The following is a 10,448-nucleotide window of genomic DNA, read 5'->3' as shown; positions in this document are numbered from 1 at the left end:
GTCCACAAAATGGCACCAGTCTGCTTGCTGTGATTGTCTATTCCAATATTGAGGGAAACCGAAACAAGATTTATATAATTTAATAAGTGCAAGTAAAGTTTATTTTGCTTGACTAACATGACAGAAAAGGATTTGGAATTATTTATGGTGACGGCCCCTTTATGTTCTGTGTTTTTAGTTTTTGCTTGGAATCCAGTTGAATTTATGAAATGATTGTTCTTTGAATTAAAATAAATAAACTTTTGTCAGCCTTGCTAGAGCATAAACATACTATGTGACTATTTAAGGCTGCATTTTTACAGACTGTAAAAATATGTGCAGACTGTAAAAGTTTGCAGGGTTCCATTTCATTGTGGAGGAATAATCTCATTACCTCTCTAGGACCTAATGTGGGGTAGCATCAGTTTACCTGTTAAGCTCAAAAAAATAATGAAAACGCATGCCTATTGTTTCAAAATATTATGTTTTGCTCAAGTTTGAATAAAAATTGATTTTATTTGGATTATTACCACTTGATCGAAAACAACATAATTTCAAGTTACCGTATAAAATATTTATATGACGCAAAAAGTGTCCACAAATTCAGTGTAGCTGGGTGTGTGTTGGTCAATGTGCTGCTGGCTGGCGAATGTTTACCCCAAGGATTTATTGCACACTAAACTTAGTTTTCCTGTAGAATTGCCATGTATTTTGGCTCAGTCCTGGTCAGTTTTGAGTCCCAGCAAACAGTTGCCCCATGTATTGTATCTCTGGTCTCAACTGTATTTCTCTAGCTCCATCAGAAGAACCATTGGTCTTTTTTTTGGTGGATGACCTTCTTGAGCCATATTCTCCATGGGATATTCCAATTTTGGGATTTTTTAAATGCAGTCCTGATGGTGACATCTCTAAAACTTTAATCCAGGCTTGTTTTGATATTTTGAAATGAGTTTAATTGTTCAGGTGCAAGACACTGCATAACCTGGAAGATTAGAAACTACAGCCCTGGAACTTGAATGCCAGCCCCCTAAATTGTATGTTTTACAGCATGTAGAAGATTAAATGATGTATTATTTATGAAGTACCTATGTAATCTCCATCATTGTGCAGTTATGGGAAGTGAGCTCGGGTTTTGTTTGAGCTTTATGGTGTCATGTGAATGAGTTAAGGTGTTGACTGTATGACGTTGGTTTTGTGTAGAGGTGGTGCTACTGGATTTCAGGTAGTGTATGTTTTTAATGCTCATTTGGTTCAGGTTGGTTTATATCTGTAAATGGTGTTAAGTTCAAAGTCTGGTTACAGCATAGTGGGTTACTGTCATTACAAAAAGCAACCATAACTTATGAAGGTGCCTTAAATAAATGTGGAATTATCTGCTTCTCTTGTTAAATAAACTGAGCATGTTTAACTGGAGAGTATTTTAAACTGTTTTTTTTTTTGTTTTTTTTAAATGATTGGACTGCTCCATGTTTAGATACAGTTTCCCTCCATTTTGTCTATGCTATTTGTGTAGGCATTGGCAGTACTTTGCATTTCCTTATGACTTATAGTAAACTTTGTATTCCCATATTTGGTTGTGAGCTGCATAAAATAGTATGTTCTGCACCATCCATAACAGCCATGTAGCATTTGCTACATTCACATATTTACAGAGATTTTTTTTTTTTGGGTTAGTTGATCACTTGCGTACAACACATGTAAAATATCTGTGCAGGCTGCCTCCACTCCTAGGAAAAATAGGATTTATGTACTCGCAGTTAAATCCGTTTCTCTGAGGTCGACGGGGACACAGGAGACAGATGGGGTAAAGCTTCATCCTTCAGTAGGCAGGACACTTGATTGTGGGCGTAGATGGATTTGGGCGAATGGAACAGCTTTCATGGTCGACACCATGGAGCCTAGGACTCTCATGGCTTGATGAATCGTTGGGTCTGAAAATCGTGACAGATTGGAAACCTGTTTCCTCATTTTGATCTGTTCGTCCGTTGGTAGAAAAACCCTCTGTGAGATTGTGTCGAATTCCAATCCCAGAAAGGCCATCTGATGGGATGGCTGTGTCCGCAACTTTTTCCAATTGGTCCACCAACCGAACTGCTGAATTATCTTGGTTGCATGACTCAAGGTCGCTTGGGCTTGTTCCAACGTGTTCGCCTTGAGGAAAAGGTCTGATATTCCCTGAAGTCTCATTGTCGCCGCTGTGACTGCCATTAGTATTGTAAAAGCTCTTGGGGGCTGACAACAGGCCGAAGGGTTGTGCCACAAACTGGAATTGTTGTTTGTAGTATGCAAATCAAGTAACAGTGATGTGCCGGCCAGATCAGAACATGTAAGTATTTTTCCTTAATGTCCACGCATATGAGTAGTTGATTTGGCTCCATAACCCGAATGACTGACTGTAAAGTCTCCATCTTGAATTTCACCGATCTCATGAATTTGTTCAGTTCTTTGAGGTCTAACACTGCCTGAAACGTTCTGTCTTTTTTTGGGACCACAAACAAATTGGAGTACAAACCGTTAAATTTCTGCTGAGGGGGAATTGCGTTCTTTGAAGAGTCGCAATACAGTTGTAGAAGGCTTATGCTTTGTTGGGATCTGTGGGTACTATGGACCTGAAAAACTTTCTGGGGGGAGGTGCCCAGAAATCTAGGTGATGGCCTTCTGACACGATTTCTCTTAGCCAGAACTCTGAAGCCTGTTGTATCCACATGTCCCGGAACCGCAGTCTGCCTCCTATTGCCCCCTGAGGGACTGGGACTGGCCCTCTCATGCCGAATTGGGCTTGTCCTGAGGGGCTTTGCCTTGGGTTTTGTTTGATCTCCAGCTGGGTCTGGCCTGGGAAAATTTATTGCGAAGGTTGTTTCTGCATGGGGAAGTAGAGCGTTTGGTTGGCCTGCTATTTTGGCCACGAAAAAACTTTCCCCTGCAAAAAGTATTGGCTGATCAATATTTAGACTGCGGGAGGAATGTGCTCTTGCCACCTGTGGCTTGAGAAATTATCTTTTCTAGCTCTTCTATTCTTTTGAATGAAAGTGCGATCAGTGATCGGCTGACCAATTTTTTTAACCATAGAGCCCGAAGAGCGACTACTGCCAGAGCCTAGGAATGTGCTGCCAGCTGTGCCACGTCTAGCGCTGCATCACTAAGATATGCGTTGGCCTCAGCCATGTCGCGGGCTGTATCCAGTAGGCTTGCTCTGGGAGCTCTGCAGCGTCGGTCTCCGGTAAGGTGGTATTTCTGGATACCGGTGCATCTAACAGCGGAGGTATAGCCCACTTGTCCACAAGATCTTTCAGAAATGGATACAACTTGGCAAACTTTCTGTTACGTTGAAATTTATCTGGCGTATTCCATTCATCTTGGATGACCGCCACGAGTTGATCATGTGAGGGAAACTCTGTTTTGCGTTGTCTCTTAAAAAGGCACTTAGCTGGCGCCTGTTGGTCTGTAGGGGAGTCTTAACTTCAGAGTACCGATAACTGCTTTTATGATACCTTCCACATCATGGTGAATATCTTTCGTTTCCCCCGTCCTCCTCGTCTTCTGAATGAGTGGTTGAGGAGAATACTTCCCCCCCCCCCTCTTGTTCGAAATCTGAGTCAGATGCTTGAAGGGTTGGAGTAGGTGCAGAATGGGGTAGGTTGCATTTGGAACTTGTTCTTTTACGCATTTCCCCTGCCACTTACCCGTGTCCCCCTGCTGATCCAGCTCGTCCTCCGCCTCCCCGGGTAAATAGTCCCCCTGTCCTACCTTCTGCCATGACAGGAGAGGTGCTAGGAATGGAGCCGGAAGTTGCTGGCACTTATGTCCCACTGCTGTAGATATAGGAGCAGTGCTGTTGCGCTGTTTCACTCCCTGAAGTGTGTAGCGTGTGGCACTGTGCTTGTGGTCGGCCACTCTGCTGTTGTGGAGACAGGTGCTGAAATGGCGCCGCTTAAAATGGCTGCCAGTGGGGAAAATCTCGGCTATCCGGGAACCGTCGACATGCTGCGCAAATGCGCGCGCAGCATCTAAAATGGCCGCCAGACAAACAACACGAGAGTTGCTACCCTTCCCGGGCTTGAACAACTCTGCCTAGCTCCCTCCTCACTCCCAACTCTCTCCCTCCCCTGTTTGATGTTGGTGTGAAGGAGAGGAAGTCCATAGCGGAGCAATGGGAGGGGGACTCCCGCCCATGTGTATTAGTCTGATGAGCTAGCCGTCTGAGGTAGTAATACGGCTCAGAGTAAACTCCTCTTACCTCAGGCTGTGCGTTTCCCAACCAGAGTCCCTCTCCCCCTCAAGGGACAGGTTGTGATCTGGGAGGCCACTCAATGGCAGAGTAGTCGGCCCCGGGACTTGTGTAGATTCCTGCTTAGGGGGTTAACTATATGGGCACAGGGACACCCTGTCCCAAGTCTAGCCCCGGGTGTCGGCGATATTCGCTGACCGGGGATTTCCCATGATGGGTCTCACTAGAGACCAGTAGGTCCATCCTCCTGTGGACAGGACACTTGAAAAACTGAAGCAAAAGAGGAACTGCTAGTGGTAAAGCCGGAGTCATGGCACGCCCTCTCTTAATCAATCAAGTGTCCTGCTTCCTGAAGGATTAAGCTTTACCCCATCTGTCTCCTGTGTCCCCTGGAGACGTCGGAGAAATTTCAATAAATGGAATGCTTTGGTGAACAGAATAAAGCCCATCAGCATACCCAAACAAATTTTGAATCTTCAACAGAGTTTAATGTTCAGTAGCTTGTACTTGATCGTAACTTAGACATGAATCTATATTGGTGACAAAACAATTCTATTGTTGTTCTCACGTTTAAATGTTTTTTTGATAGACTTAAGGTATTCGAATCCAAATCTAATATGAATATATACGCTCTTATGCAAACAGAAAATATATATATATGTATGTATGTGTTCTTAAAAAGTTGTATAAATAGTTGTCATAGTTTTCAGGCATAGTTCTTAAGGCATTGTAGTATCATCGGATAATATTTATATAAAAATTCAGCAGTGGTGTGGAATGATTTGAAAACTGGTTCTATTCCTTTCACTAACTGACATTTGAGACACAATGCATATCCCTAAACACATTTTACTAGTGTATCATTGTTATATTGTGCTCATATTTCCACGTCTTAGAATAGACAAATAAGTTTAGTGCTTCTTAAAGGGAAGCTGTTGGTGAAAATATTTTCCCAACTAAAGGTGCTGGCTAATAGAGCCCCCCCTCCCCCGCCAATGCTAGGACACCCACACCGGTAGGGAGCTCCTCGTTTGAGTGGCCATGTTGATTTTCTTTTAATTTCTTTGCTAATGTTTCATTAGTAGATTAACTTTGTAGATCCTGATCCAGCCCCCCCCCCCTCCATCAAGTTGTATGGTAAAAAAAATGCATGTCTGAGTAGTATATTGGTTTTCTCATTCTAAATTTTCGACAGCAGGAGGCAGAGCAAACTGCTTTAGAGAATTAGAAATGACAGGTAGAAATACTGTAATCCATATGTAAAATAAGAGCGGTGCCAAAGGCTCAGGAAAACAAACAAAGTACCATATTGTGTAATATGGTATTGAGTTCAATAAAGTTAATATGTACACAGCAGGTGTGTCGACCGCCTCCAGTTAAGAAGAGTAGGTAACTGTAGTACCCAAAGTTTTACTTTCCTTGTACAAACTTTTTAGATGGGTACTCGCAAACATAAACTTTCACAACTTGCACATAAGGGGCAGATTTACTAAAGGGCAAAGTAACCATCACTAGTGACAAATCCAATCCGCAGGGACATCACCAATTTACTAACAGGCGTAGAGGAGAATTCGCTAGTGAAGAGACAGTCACTAGTGCAGTTAAGCGCCATATCGCCAGGCAAATTTTCCCTAAGGCGAACAAACTCCACAAATTCACTAAAGTGCTAATTTTACAGAGCGTTGCCTCTTTCTCCAGAGTTTCCTTCACCACCTTAGACCTGGCGAACTGATAAAATCAAACTACATCCTCCTCAATCTTATGTCAGTGCCATTATATCCTGTATGCTGAAAAGTCATAAAAGTTCTAAAAATAAAGCTGGAGTTTTTTCATATTTTAAAGAGGGATTACTAGCCAAAGAGGAACGGCACAGTAGATCTAGTAAAAAGAGCAGGTTTATTGCAGTATCCTGCAGGTGTGATACACCTTATGCTTTTCGGTAGTTATTTCCTTAATCATAGGCATACGGAAATGACAAAACAGACATGTTCTATACAAAAGTTATGCAGCGACCCCCAATGGTCTTTCTGTTTATTAAATATTAAAAGGTTCAGTTTATTTAAAACCAAAATATTAAAGTCAAAAAGTTAAGAATAAAAACCTTTGTATATAATAAAAACAAAACTTGTCCAAAAGAACCCTGTTTTTATTGTATACAATATAAAAAGTTTTATTCTTAACTTTTTGACTTTAATATTTTGTTTTTTTTTTACAATAAATGAACTGAACCTTTAGTTTGGTCACATATTCCCCACACAAAATGCATAATTGTCTCTGTATTTTGCCCCTTCATTAGCCTGCACCCATAGTGGTTTCCTGAATCTGCTTCAACCATGTGGCCATTTTCTATCTGCTACATCATCATTTATATTTGCATATCCAGACACACCTAATGACCTTGCTCAGAAGTTTTTTTTTTTTGTAATGTAACTTTATTAGCAAGAATTTTTAATCCTACCTATTGCATGTATACTTACATACTATGTACATGTATAACCCTACTCACTCCTATGTATAACACCACTCACTTATACATGTAATCCCACTCGCTCATTTCTGTATAATTCAATCATACATGTAATCCCACTCTTGTATGTATAATCCCCCCTCACTCAATTATTTATAATTCCACTCACTCGTTTAATCCCACTCTCGTACATGTATAATTCCACTCACTTGTGTAATCCCGCTCTCTCACTCATGTAATCCCCCTCATTAGGCATATCTTTCCAAAACACATCATTCATACTGCATATACCCCTCCAATTGCCAGCACATTTTCCTAAAACAAATGGCATCTTTCACCCAGCGGCCATTTTCCCTCTGACACATCATAAGTAACATTAACATCTGCAAACAGGACACGTATGTTGTAAAGTTCATGCATGCAATGCAGAATGTAGTTTTACACACACACAACATACTTTGATAAAAAGTTCTGCTGGGGTCACTGTAATGGTCAGGTACCACTGCACCAAATAGTATAGATGGACTCTTGTTCATAATATGCTTGATGCAAGTTTAAAGTGTGCAGTTTGAATCCTAATATGAGGCTGAGACAAATCCTACAAGAAAACAAATTGTTTGCAGTTTTAGTGTACCTGTCCTTGCATTTGGGTCCGACTGACTGATTACTGTCCAAGTATAATTTAATAAGAAATGCCACTGTGGAATATTTTCTCATTAAATTTTTAATAATTGCTTCGAGCATCTCTTTAAAATGTGTTTAACCTGTTGAACAACTTTCAAGAAAACATCCAATATCAATGATAATGATTTTGTCTGTTTGTGTATCCTAAATTCTTACAAAGTCTTAGATGCTCATTATACTTCAAGTACTGCATATATGAACAGTATATTGTTTCTTAAGCAGATATCCATAAAGAGGGATATTATATATGTCTAATAACTGCTTCCTTTTACCTGACAATCAGGAGAATCTGCTCTGTCCTGACATGTTTCGAATGGGGATCTGCTACATTTTCACTGATGATAAACCACGCTATTTTGGTAAGATTTTTATTTTTAATACACCTTGTCTCATCTCCCATGTTTTCAGCAAGTAAATCATTTTACTATGCTCCAGAGTTCAAGGTGTGGGTGGCCACTTTTCAAGGTGACACATTAAGAAGGTTTGGTAGACTGCAGACATCAGGGCTGTGCATAGTGTCCCACTAGAAGTGGATGGCCAGGTGGAATGGATGAGCTGTGTCTCGCATCAACATGCTACCAGAGCCTTCCTCTAGATGACTAGGTACATCAAGAGATGACCACTATAAACACTGCTCAAGAATCATCCTGTAATACACATAAGGCAGTGATCAAAATCGCTTTATTCTCAGTTGAAACCCATAATCGTGCAGAAAATTTTTTTGTAAAGGGTCAGTATATTACTGACCACAAGAAAAAGAAGTGAAATTGATACAAGTAACTATTAGTCTAAGAACACACACTTCAAAGCAAACTAGTTCAGTGTGATGCCTGTATAGTGGAAACAAAAAATTTTTAAAACGTAACCTTTAATGAAAAATTGACTAAAAAGAGAAGCGCTCATGAACATTTACTCGCTGCTATAGCCCATCAGGCCGCAGTGCAGGATCAGTGTCCTTAAAAAAACACACAATTAAAAACTAGCATGTGGTGGAAACGGTAGTGCCTTTGTCAAACATCAATCCCGCTTCGCCGGTAGTTATATTGAAAATAAATCGCAGTGCAAAACTACCCACTCCCACCCTTCCATTTGTGCCCCAAGTATGCCAGAAAATCTGCCTGTCTACGTAGGGACAAAGTGGGAGCTAAGCTGCCACCGTCCACCTATGTCCCCAAAAGGGACAGTATATGCCTAAAAGCATCTTTACTAAAAATTGACTCAATAAATAGGAACTATGTTGAAATTACATTGTCTATTGTTTTAATTTAACAAAATATGTATATACATTTTTATTTTGCCATTATAAAGCACTTAATTTAAAAGTTTGGCTGTTTTCCTTGAATTTATCCCCCTTTCATTTTAAAACAGGATCATTTGTTCAGAGCTCCCCATCTACCTTTCAACAAACAACCCCACCATATTAGCCTTTCTTGGGCACCATCTCAGCCCATGATCAGCCTTTGAGCAGCTCATTATCAATGGCTTCTTGGACTTGAGTGCTAATTACTTTTATCGGCTCCTCTGTTGTTCTGTGGAATCAGGAAGTACTAAAGTAAAAACTGGGTTCATATTCTTGATTATTGGCATAAATAACAAGTATCATATAGGCAAAAATTATGATCAGCACAAGCCCTATTCATTAAACTGATGTTAAAAAGCTGTGTATACTGTCCCAATTTGACTGGCTGCAATAAGGCATTTTTGGTTCTTATCAATATAAGGGTATTTTGGGGTTTATTGTCTCCTGGGCTAGAGGCAATTATGCACAAGCCCCTGTAGAGTTACCAAAGGCAGTACGATTAAGCTCTGACTCTCTTTCAGCAGAACAGTTGACTTGACCCACAAGCCTGCATGGGAAATTGAATGTATTGCTACAGGCACTCAGCCCTTAAAGAGCTGATTCATATAGTAATTTTGACTTGAAACTTTTCAGATACCTTTAAAATATACATACAATAAACTAGGGATGCACCGAATCCAGGATTCGGTTCGGGATTCGGCCTTTTTCAGCAGGATTCGGCCGAATCCTTCTGCCTGGCCGAACCGAATCCGAATCCGAATTTGCATATGCAAATTAGGGGCGGGAGGGAAATTGCGTGACTTTTTGTCAGAAAACAAGGAAGTAAAAAATGTTTTCCCCTTCCCACCCCTAATTTGCATATGCAAATTAGGGTTCGGTATTCGGCCAAATCTTTCGTGAAGGATTCGGGGGTTCGGCCGAATCTAAAAAAGTGGATTCGGTGCATCCCTACAATAAACACATGCTGATTCTAAATGAATATTCAATACATTAAACATTTCTGTGGTAGGCAATATTTACAAACATAAGCAAGTGATAGATCCCGTTTACATGCTTCTTCTCCGAACATCACCAGAATGTAAGAATCAGAGCTTCATGTGCTAGCCTGCTACGGCTGACCAGCCAGTTAGGATGAGGCAAATGCTTGCTTCATGAATGGTTTTCAACTCTCTGTTCCTGTTTGGCTACTTATTACTGGTGTGGAAAGCAGGGATGCCTACAGGCACAGTACCAAGGATGGAAGAAGCAGTAAAGGTAAGTGTATTGCAGGAAGGAGCCATTTAACAGGCAAATTATTCTTTTGGCCATGCTGATATTTTAATATGACACCCAAAGAATCTGTTTTGCAATCCTCTTATAAGCAACATATTTTTAATCTTTTATCAAAATTTTACTTTACGATACCAGTGAAAAGGGAAAAGGAAATAAAACAAAGCCTAATGTAAACCAAGCTTTTAAATTTAAAAGTGCAGTTAATTTTACTCAGGATACTTTAAGCACAATTTGAGCAATGTTTGATTAGGTTTTCATGGCTATTTCTAGTGGCATTAATTCTTGAATATCAAAGCCATCCTCCATAGGCTAACTTACAATGGATTATAGTAAATCGCTATCAAAAACAAAAGCGTCCAATCTATGTATGTATATATGTGTGTGTGTATATATATATGTATATATATATATATATATATATATATATATATATATATATATATATATATATATATATATATATATATATATATATATATATATATATATATATATATATAAAAAACTCACCGTGTTCT

The 10,448-nt window shown here is 39.9% G+C and overlaps 1 long non-coding RNA gene across 1 annotated transcript; it reads left to right on the top strand.

Annotated features, from left to right (window-relative positions):
- Positions 1-5,944: 5,944 nt before the first annotated feature.
- Positions 5,945-9,318, top strand: LOC121399993. Its single transcript, XR_005965410.1, has 2 exons — positions 5,945-7,717; positions 8,727-9,318. It is a non-coding gene; the product is annotated as an uncharacterized LOC121399993 (long non-coding RNA).
- Positions 9,319-10,448: the final 1,130 nt, after the last annotated feature.

Source organism: Xenopus laevis, chromosome 2L, assembly GCF_017654675.1.
Source record: "Xenopus laevis strain J_2021 chromosome 2L, Xenopus_laevis_v10.1, whole genome shotgun sequence".
NCBI lineage: Eukaryota > Metazoa > Chordata > Amphibia > Anura > Pipidae > Xenopus > Xenopus laevis.
The sequence above is the reverse complement of the archived record's forward strand: the minus strand, read 5'-3'. Positions and strand labels throughout refer to the sequence as shown.